The sequence below is a fragment of the Scyliorhinus torazame genome, chromosome 5, assembly GCF_047496885.1.
Source record: "Scyliorhinus torazame isolate Kashiwa2021f chromosome 5, sScyTor2.1, whole genome shotgun sequence".
Taxonomy (NCBI): domain Eukaryota; kingdom Metazoa; phylum Chordata; class Chondrichthyes; order Carcharhiniformes; family Scyliorhinidae; genus Scyliorhinus; species Scyliorhinus torazame.
In genome coordinates, this window is record NC_092711.1 from 187,784,477 (window position 1) to 187,795,410 (window position 10,934).

The 10,934-nt window shown below is 45.7% G+C and overlaps 4 non-coding genes across 4 annotated transcripts; all 4 read left to right on the forward strand.

Moving 5' to 3' along the window:
* Positions 1–2,442: 2,442 nt before the first annotated feature.
* trnai-uau (transfer RNA isoleucine (anticodon UAU)) lies at positions 2,443–2,537 on the forward strand. The gene is made up of 2 exons: positions 2,443–2,480; positions 2,502–2,537. It is a non-coding gene; the product is annotated as a tRNA-Ile (tRNA).
* A 1,717-nt stretch (positions 2,538–4,254) lies between these two features.
* trnai-uau (transfer RNA isoleucine (anticodon UAU)) lies at positions 4,255–4,349 on the forward strand. The gene is made up of 2 exons: positions 4,255–4,292; positions 4,314–4,349. It is a non-coding gene; the product is annotated as a tRNA-Ile (tRNA).
* Positions 4,350–5,777: 1,428 nt separating this feature from the next.
* Positions 5,778–5,872, forward strand: trnai-uau (transfer RNA isoleucine (anticodon UAU)). The gene is made up of 2 exons: positions 5,778–5,815; positions 5,837–5,872. It is a non-coding gene; the product is annotated as a tRNA-Ile (tRNA).
* A 2,172-nt stretch (positions 5,873–8,044) lies between these two features.
* Positions 8,045–8,139, forward strand: trnai-uau (transfer RNA isoleucine (anticodon UAU)). The gene is made up of 2 exons: positions 8,045–8,082; positions 8,104–8,139. It is a non-coding gene; the product is annotated as a tRNA-Ile (tRNA).
* Positions 8,140–10,934: the final 2,795 nt, after the last annotated feature.

A 10,934-nucleotide genomic window follows, 5' to 3' on the forward strand; every position in this document is an offset into this window, starting at 1 on the left:
AATGCAACACGTTAACTATGATCAAATTCCGACCCCCGCCCCATGCCCCTCAACGCGCCGGCATCATTGGCACACACGGCACAAACAAACAATCATAGAGGGGGAAAGACGGCTGTCAGAAAACGACAACAGTAAAAATGATTCGACATTCCATTTTTTGTGCTCCAGTGGCGCACTCGGTTAGCGCGCGGTACTTATACGGCAGTGCAAACGGCGAGCGATGCCGAGGTTGTGAATTCGATCCTCACCTGGAACAAAACTTTTAATATAGGATGTTGGTTCGCACAGTTAGTTGGACAGGTGATTTGGAGCGACGCCAGCAGCACCAGTTCGATGTCTGCACCGGTTGAGTTTCTTGGGGCGGCAACGCCACAATAACTGGAATGTGTGCAACGTGGATTGCACTGACAGTTCTAGGTCACAGGTTCCATACTCAGCTGGGTCAATGTCTGTGTCCCCACTCCATCTTCTCCCACGTCTGCACTCATTTACTCCAGGTGTTCCGGTTCCTCTCACGGGACACGAAAGATGTCCCGTGAGCCGAAGAGGATATTGTGTATTATCCAGCAGTATACGCGAACTGGTACCGGGTTGTGGCAACTCGGAGCTTTCCACATAACATTATTACAGGTTAATGCAAGCCTACTTGTGACAATAATGATTAATATTAATTGCATGTGACCAGGATTCTAAGATTAACCGCAATTATCTTTATTTGTACCAATAACTATAATTAAATATGCACCAAATGCAACTCGTTAACTATGATCAAATTCCCATCCACGGCCCCAGGCCCCTCAACTCACCCGCACCAGTTATACATGCGGTACAAACAAACAGAGAGACGAAAAGAGGGGTGTCAACAAAACGACTCAAGTAAAAATGATTGGACATGTAGTATAATGTGCTGCAGTGGTGCAATCGGTTAGCGGGCGTTATTTATCTAGCAGTGCAAATAGCTTCAGGTGATGAATTCGATCCTCACCAGAAGTCGTTACTTTTATATGGGAAGTTGGATCGCTCACTTTGCTGGACCGGTGCCTTGTGATTGGCAGCGACACCAGCAGCACAGTTCAATCTCTGTGCCGGTTGTGATTATGATGGGCGGCACGGTTGCATAGTTGTTAGCAACTGTTTCTTCGTAGTGCCAAGGTCACTGAATTTATACTCAGCTTCGATTACTGTCTGTGTGGCCTCTGCATGTTCTCCCGTGTCTGCGTTCGTTTTCTCCGGGTGCTCCGGTTCCTCTCAGGAGACCAGAAAGATGTCCCATTAGTTGAAGTGGACATTCTGTATTATCCAACCATGTACCCGAACCAGGTACCGGAATGTGGCAACTCGTGGGTTTCCAGAATAACTTTATTACAGTGTTAATGCACACCTACCTGTGACAATAAAGATTAATATTATCGACTGCCCAATAACTGCATGTGACCAGGATTCTAAGATTAACCACAACAATCTTTATTGGTAACAATAACCATAAATAAATATGCAGCAAATGCAACTCGTTAACTATGATCAAATTCCGCCCCCCGCCCCATGCCCCTCAACTCGCCGGCATCATTGGCACACAGAGCACAAAGAAACAAACACAGAGGGAAAAGAGGGCTGTCAAAAAACGATGAAAGTAAAAAAGACTTTTGGTGTAATGTGCGCCTGTGTTGGAATTGGTAAGCGCACGGGATTTATACAATAGTGTAAACAGCGAGCAATTCTGTGATTGTGAGTTTGACCCTCACATGGAGCAGAAATCTTAAGAAGGAAGTTGGTTCGCACAGTTGGTTGGACACGTGATTTGGAGCGACGCCAGCAGCACCAGTTCGATGTCTGCACCGGTTGACTTTCTTGGGGGCGGCAACTCCACAATAACTGGAATGTGTGCATCGTGGTTCGCACTGACAGTTCAAGGTCACAGGTTCTATACTCAGCTGGGTCACTGTCTGTGTGCCCACTCCATGTTCTCCCACGTCTGCACTCATTTACTCCAGGTGTTCCGGTTCCTCTCACGGGACACGAAAGATATCCCATGAGTGAAGTGAACATTCTGTATTATCCAACCGTGTACCCGAACCAGGTACACGGTTAGATAATACAGAATGTCCACTTCACTAATGTGGCACCTCATGCCTTTCCAGAATAACTTTATTACAGTGTTAATGTACAATTACTTGTGCCAATAAAGATTAATATTGTACCCAATAACTGCATCTGACCAGGATTCGAAGATTAACCACAATAATCTTTATTAGTAACAATGACGATAATTAAATATGCAGCAAATGCAACACGTTAACTATGATCAAATTCCACCCCCCGCCCCATGCCCCTCAACGGGCCGGCATCATTGGCACACACGGCACAAACAAACAATCAAAGCGGGGAAAAGACGGCTGTCAGAAAACGACAACAGTAAATATGATTCGACATTTCATTTTTTGTGCTCCAGTGGCGCAATCGGTTAGCGCGCGGTACTTATACAGCAGTGCAAACGGAGAGCGATGCCGAGGTTGTGAGTTCGATCCTCACCTGGAGCAAAACTCTTAATATAGGATGTTTGTTCGCACAGTTAGTTGGACAGGTGATTTGGAGCTACGCCAGCAGCACCAGTTCGATGTCTGCACCGGTTGAGATTCTTGAGGCGGCAACGCCACAATAACTGGAATGTGTGCAACGTGGATCGCACTGACAGTTCTAGGTCACAGGTTCTATACTCAGCTGGGTCAATGTCTGTGTGCCCACTCCATGTTCTCCCACGTCTGCGCTCATTCACTCCAGGTGTTCCGGTTCCTCTCACGGGACACGAAAGATGTCCCGTGAGCCGAAGAGGATATTGTGTATTATCCAGCTGTATACGCGAACTGGTACCGGGATGTGGCAACTCGGAGCTTTCCACAATAATATTATTACAGGTTAATACAAGCCTACTTGTGACAATAATGATTAATATTAATTGCATGTGACCAGGATTCTAAGATTAACCGCAATTATCTTTATTAGTACCAATAACAATAATTAAATATGCGTTCGTGTTCTCCGGGTGCTCCTGTTCCTCTCACGAGACCAGAAAGATGTCCCATTAGTTGAAGTGGACATTCTGTATTATCCAACCATGTACCCGAACCAGGTACCGGAATGTGGCAACTCGTGGGTTTCCAGAATTACTTTATTACAGTGTTAATGCACACCTACCTGTGACAATAAAGATTAATATTATCGACTGCCCAATAACTGCATGTGACCAGGATTCTAAGATTAACCACAACAATCTTTATTGGTAACAATAACCATAAATAAATATGCAGCAAATGCATCTCGTTAACTATGATCAAATTCCGCCCCCCGCCCCATGCCGCTCAACTCGCCGGCATCATTGGCACACAGAGCACACAGAAAAAAACACAGAGGGAAAAGAGGGCTGTCAAAAAACGATGAAAGTAAAAAAAACTTTTGTTGTAATGTGCGCCTGTGTTGGAATTGGTAAGCGCACGGGATTTATACAACAGTGTAAACAGCGAGCAATTCCGTGATTGTGAGTTTGACCCTCCCTCACATGGAGCAGAAATCTTAAGAAGGAAGTTGGTTCGCACAGTTGGTTGGACACGTGATTTGGAGCGACGCCAGCAGCACCAGTTCGATGTCTGCACCGGTTGACTTTCTTGGGGGCGGCAACTCCACAATAACTGGAATGTGTGCATCGTGGTTCGCACTGACAGTTCAAGGTCACAGGTTCTATACTCAGCTGGGTCACTGTATGTGTGCCCACTCCATGTTCTCCCACGTCTGCACTCATTTACTCCAGGTGTTCCGGTTCCTCTCACGGGACACGAAAGATATCCCATGAGTGAAGTGAACATTCTGTATTATCCAACCGTGTACCCGAACCAGGTACACGGTTGGATAATACAGAATGTCCACTTAACTCATGTGGCAACTCATGCCTTTCCAGAATAACTTTATTACAGTGTTAATGTACAATTACTTGTGACAATAAAGATTAATATTGTAGCCCAATAACTGCATCTGACCAGGATTCTAAGATTAACCACAATAATCTTTATTAGTAACAATGACGATAATTAAATATGCAGCAAATGCAACACGTTGACTATGATCAAATTCCGACCCCCGCCCCATGCCCCTCAACGCGCCGGCATCATTTGCACACACGGCACAAACAAACAATCATAGAGGGGAAAAGAGGGCTGTCAGAAAACGACAACAGTAAAAATGATTCGGCGTTTCATTTTTTGTGCTCCAGTGGCGCAATCGGTTAGCGCGCGGTACTTATACAGCAGTGCAAACGGCGAGCGATGCCGAGGTTGTGAGTTCGATCCTCACCTGGAGCAAAATTTTTAATATAGGATGTTTGTTCGCACAGTGAGTTGGACAGGTGATTTGGAGCGACGCCAGCAGCACCAGTTCGATGTCTGCACCGGTTGAGTTTCTTGGGGCGGCAACGCCACAATAACTGGAATGTGTGCATCGTGGATCGCACTGACAGTTCTAGGTCGCAAGTCATATACTCAGCTGGGTCAATGTCTGTGTGCCCACTCCATGTTCTCCCACGTCTGCACTCATTTACTCCAGGTGTTCCGGTTCCTCTCACGGGACACGAAAGATGTCCCGTGAGCCGAAGAGGATATTGTGTATTCTCCAGCAGTATACGCGAACTGGTACCGGGATGTGGCAACTCGGAGCTTTCCACATAACATTATTACAGGTTAATGCAAGCCTACTTGTGACAATAATGATTAATATTAATTGCATGTGACTAGGATTCTAAGATTAACCGCAATTATCTTTATTAGTACCAATAACTATAATTAAATATGCACCAAATGCAACTCGTTAACTATGATCAAATTCCCATCCACGGCCCCCGGCCCCTCAACTCGCCCGCACCAGTTATACACGCGGTACAAACAAACAGAGAGACGAAAAGAGGGGTGTCAACAAAACGACTCAAGTAAAATTGATTGGACATGTAGTATAATGTGCTGCAGTGGTGCAATCGGTTAGGGGGCGCTGTTTATCTAGCAGTGCAAACAGCTTCAGGCGATGAATTCGATCCTCACCAGGAGTCGTTACTTTTATATGGGAAGTTGGATCGCTCAGTTTGCTGGACCGGTGCCTTGTAATTGGGAGCGACACCAGCAGCACAGTTCAATCTCTGTGCCGGTTGTGATTATGAGGGGCGGCACGGTTGCATAGTTGTTAGCAACTGTTTCTTCGTAGTGCCAAGGTCACTGAATTTATATTCAGCTTCGATTACTGTCTGTGTGGCCTCTGCATGTTCTCCCGTGTCTGCGTTCGTTTTCTCCCGGTGCTCCGGTTCCTCTCACGAGACCAGAAAGATGTCCCATTAGTTGAAGTGGACATTCTGTATTATCCAACCATGTACCCAACCAGGTACACGGTTGGATAATACAGAATGTCCACTTCACTATTGTGGCACCTCATGCCTTTCCAGAATAACTTTATTACAGTGTTAATGTACAATTATTGTGACAATAAAGATTAATATTGTAGCCCAATAACTGCATCTGACCAGGATTCTAAGATTAACCACAATAATCTTTATTAGTAACAATGACGATAATTAAATATGCAGCAAATGCAACACGTTAACTATGATCAAATTCCGACCCCCGCCCCATGCCCCTCAACGCGCCGGCATCATTGGCACACACGGCACAAACAAACAATCAAAGAGGGGAAAAGACGGCTGTCAGAAAACGACAACGGTAAAAATGATTCGACATTTCATTTTTTGTGCTCCAGTGGCGCAATCGGTTAGCGCGCGGTACTTATACAGCAGTGCAAACGGCGAGCGATGCCGAGGTTGTGAGTTCGATCCTCACCTGGAGCAAAACTTTTAATACAGGATGTTGCTTCGCACAGTTAGTTGGACAGGTGATTTGGAGCGACGCCAGCAGCACCAGTTCGATGTCTGCACCGGTTGAGTTTCTTGGGGCGGCAACGCCACAATAACTGGAATGTGTGCATCGTGGATCGCACTGACAGTTCTAGGTCGCAAGTCATATACTCAGCTGGGTCAATGTCTGTGTGCCCACTCCATCTTCTCCCACGTCTGCACTCATTTACTCCAGGTGTTCCGGTTCCTCTCACGGGACACGAAAGATGTCCCGTGAGCCGAAGAGGATATTGTGTATTATCCAGCAGTATACGCGAACTGGTACCGGGTTGTGGCAACTCGGAGCTTTCCACATAACATTATTACAGGTTAATGCAAGCCTACTTGTGACAATAATGATTAATATTAATTGCATGTGACCAGGATTCTAAGATTAACCGCAATTATCTTTATTTGTACCAATAACTATAATTAAATATGCACCAAATGCAACTCGTTAACTATGATCAAATTCCCATCCACGGCCCCAGGCCCCTCAACTCGCCCGCACCAGTTATACACGCGGTACAAACAAACAGAGAGACGAAAAGAGGGGTGTCAACAAAACGACTCAAGTAAAAATGATTGGACATGTAGTACAATGTGCTGCAGTGGTGCAATCGGTTAGCGGGCGCTATTTATCTAGCAGTGCAAATAGCTTCAGATGATGAATTCGATCCTCACCAGGAGTCGTTACTTTTATATGGGAAGTTGGATCGCTCAGTTTGCTGGACCGGTGCCTTGTGATTGGGAGCGACACCAGCAGCACAGTTCAATCTCTGTGCCGGTTGTGATTATGATGGGCGGCACGGTTGCATAGTTGTTACCAACTGTTTCTTCGTAGTGCCAAGGTCACTGAATTTATACTCAGCTTGGATTACTGTCTGTGTGGCCTCTGCATGTTCTCCCGTGTCTGCGTTCGTTTTCTCCGGGTGCTCCGGTTCCTCTCACGAGACCAGAAAGATGTCCCATTAGTTGAAGTGGACATTCTGTATTATCCAACCATGTACCCGAAACAGGTGCCGGAATGTGGCAACTCGTGGGTTTCCAGAATAACTTTATTACAGTGTTAATGCACACCTACCTGTGACAATAAAGATTAATATTATCGACTGCCCAATAACTGCATGTGACCAGGATTCTAAGATTAACCACAACAATCTTTATTGGTAACAATAACCATAAATATATATGCAGCAAATGCAACTCGTTAACTATGATCAAATTCCGCCCCCCGCCCCATGCCCCTCAACTCGCCGGCATCATTGGCACACAGAGCACACAGAAAAAAACACAGAGGGAAAAGTGGGCTGTCAAAAAACGATGAAAGTAAAAAAGACTTTTGGTGTAATGTGCGCCTGTGTTGGAATTGGTAAACGCACGGGATTTTTACAACAGTGTAAACAGCGAGCAGTTCCGTGATTGTGAGTTTGACCCTCACATGGAGCAGAAATCTTAAGAAGGAAGTTGGTTCGCAAAGGTGGTTGGACAAGTGATTTGGAGCGACGCCAGCAGCACCAGTTCGATGTCTGCACCGGTTGACTTTCTTGGGGGCGGCAACTCCACAATAACTGGAATGTGTGCATCGTGGTTCGCACTGACAGTTCAAGGTCACAGGTTCTATACTCAGCTGGGTCACTGTCTGTGTGCCCACTCCATGTTCTCCCACGTCTGCACTCATTTACTCCAGGTGTTCCGGTTCCTCTCACGGGACACGAAAGATATCCCATGAGTGAAGTGAACATTCTGTATTATCCAACCGTGTACCCGAACCAGGTACAGAATGTCCACTTCACTAATGTGGCACCTCATGCCTTTCCAGAATAACTTTATTACAGTGTTAATGTACAATTACTTGTGACAATAAAGATTAACATTGTAGCCCAATAACCGCATCTGACCAGGATTCTAAGATTAACCACAATAATCTTTATTAGTAACAATGACGATAATTAAATATGCAGCAAATGCAACACGTTAACTATGATCAAATTCCGACCCCCGCCCCATGCCCCTCAACGCGCCGGCATCATTGGCACACACGGCACAAACAAACAATCAAAGAGGGGAAAAGACGGCTGTCAGAAAACGACAACAGTAAAAATGATTCGACATTTCATTTTTGGTGCTCCAGTGGCGCAATCGGTTAGCGCGCGGTACTTATACAGCAGTGCAAACGGCGAGCGATGCCGAGGTTGTGAGTTCGATCCTCACCTGGAGCAAAACTTTTAATACAGGATGTTGGTTACTGTCTGTGTGGCCTCTGCATGTTCTCCCGTGTCTGCGTTCGTTTTCTCCGGGTGCTCCGGTTCCTCTCACGAGACCAGAAAGATGTCCCATTAGTTGAAGTGGACATTCTGTATTATCCAACCATGTACCCGAACCAGGTACCGGAATGTGGCAACTCGTGGGTTTCCAGAATAACTTTATTACAGTGTTAATGCACACCTACCTGTGACAATAAAGATTAATATTATCGACTGCCCAATAACTGCATGTGACCAGGATTCTAAGATTAACCACAACAATCTTTATTGGTAACAATAACTATAAATAAATATGCAGCAAATGCAACTCGTTAACTATGATCAAATTCCGCCCCCCCCCCGCCCCATGCCGCTCAACTCGCCGGCATCATTGGCACACAGAGCACACAGACAAAAACACAGAGGGAAAAGAGGGCTGTCAAAAAACGATGAAAGTAAAAAAGACTTTTGGTGTAATGTGCGCCTGTGTTGGAATTGGTAAGCGCACGGGATTTATACAATAGTGTAAACAGCGAGCAATTCCGTGATTGTGAGTTTGACCCTCACATGGAGCAGAAATCTTAAGAAGGAAGATGGTTCGCACAGTTGGTTGGACACGTGATTTGGAGCGACGCCAGCAGCACCAGTTCGATGTCTGCACCGGTTGACTTTCTTGGGGGCGGCGACTCCACAATAACTGGAATGTGTGCATCGTGGTTCGCACTGACAGTTCTAGGTCACAGGTTCTATACTCAGCTGGGTCAATGTCTGTGTGCCCACTCCATATTCTCCCACGTCTGCGCTCATTTACTCCAGGTGTTCCGGTTCCTCTCACGGGACACGAAAGATATCCCATGAGTTAAGTGGACATTCTGTATTATCCAACCGTGTACCCGAACCAGGTACACGGTTGGATAATACAGAATGTCCACTTCACTAATGTGGCAACTCATGCCTTTCCAGAATAACTTTATTACAGTGTTAATGTACAATTACTTGTGACAATAAAGATTACTATTGTAGCCCAATAACTGCATCTGACCAGGATTCTAAGATTAACCACAATAATCTTTATTAGTAACAATGACGATAATTAAATATGCAGCAAATGCAACACGTTAACTATGATCAAATTCCGACCCCCGCCCCATGCCCCTCAACTCGCCGGCAGCATTGGCACACACGGCACAAACAAACAATCATAGATGGGAAAAGACGGGTGTCAGAAAACGACGAAAGTAAAAATGATTCGACATTTCGCCTTTTGTGCTCCAGTGGCGCAATCGGTTAGTCCGCGGTAATTATACAGCAGTGCAAACGGCGAGCGATGCCGAGGTTGTGAGTTCGATTCTCACCTGGAGCACAATTTTTAATATAGGATGTTGGTTCGCACAGTTAGTTGGACAGGTGATTTGGAGCGACGCCAGCAGCACCAGTTCGATGTCTGCACCGGTGAGTTTCTTGGGGCGGCAACTCCACAATAACTGGAATGTGTGCATCATGGATCGCACTGACAGTTCTAGGTCACAGGTTCTATACTCAGCTGGGTCAATGCCTGTGTGCCCACTCCATGTTCTTCCACGTCTGCGCTCGTTTACTCCAGGTGTTCCGGTTCCTCTCACGGGACACGAAAGATGTCCCGTGAGCCGAAGAGGATATTGTGTATTATCCAGCAGTATACGCGAACTGGTACCGGGTTGTGGCAACTCGGAGCTTTCCACATAACATTATTACAGGTTAATGCAAGCCTACTTGTGACAATAATGATTAATATTAATTGCATGTGACCAGGATTCTAAGATTAACCGCAATTATCTTTATTAGTACCAATAACTATAATTAAATATGCACCAAATGCAACTCGTTAACTATGATCAAATTCCCATCCACGGCCCCAGGCCCCTCAACTCGCCCGCGCAGTTACACACGCGGCACAAACAAACAGAGACGAAAAGAGGGGTGTCAACAAAACGACTCAAGTAAAAATGATTGGATATGTAGTACAATGTGCTGCAGTGGTGCAATCGGTTAGCGGGCGCTATTTATCTAGCAGTGCAAACAGCTTCAGGTGATGAATTCGATCCTCACCAGGAGTAGTTACTTTTATATGGGAAGTTGGATCGCTCAGTTTGCTGGACCGGTGCCTTGTGATTGGGAGCGACACCAGCAGCACAGTTCAATCTCTGTGCCGGTTGTGATTATGATGGGCGGCACGGTTGCATAGTTGTTAGCAACTGTTTCTTCGTAGTGCCAAGGTCACTGAATTTATACTCAGCTTGGATTACTGTCTGTGTGGCCTCTGCATGTTCTCCCGTGTCTGCGTTCGTTTTCTCCGGGTGCTCCGGTTCCTCTCACGAGACCAGAAAGATGTCCCATTAGTTGAAGTGGACATCCTGTACTATCCAACCATGTACCCGAACCAGGTACCGGAATGTGGCAACTCGCGTGTTTCCAGAATAACTTTATTACAGTGTTAATTATTACACCTACTTGTGACAATAAAGATTAATATTATCGACTGCCCAATAACTGCATGTGGCCAGGATTCTAAGATTAACCACAACAATCTTTATTGGTAACAATAACCATAAATAAATATGCAGCAAATGCAACTCGTTAACTATGATCAAATTCCGCGCCCCGCCCTATGCCGCTCAACTCGCCGGCATCATTGGCACACAGAGCACAAAGAAAAAAACACAGAGGGAAAAGAGGGCTGTCAAAAAACGATGAAAGTAAAAAAGACTTTTGGTGTAATGTGCGCCTGTGTT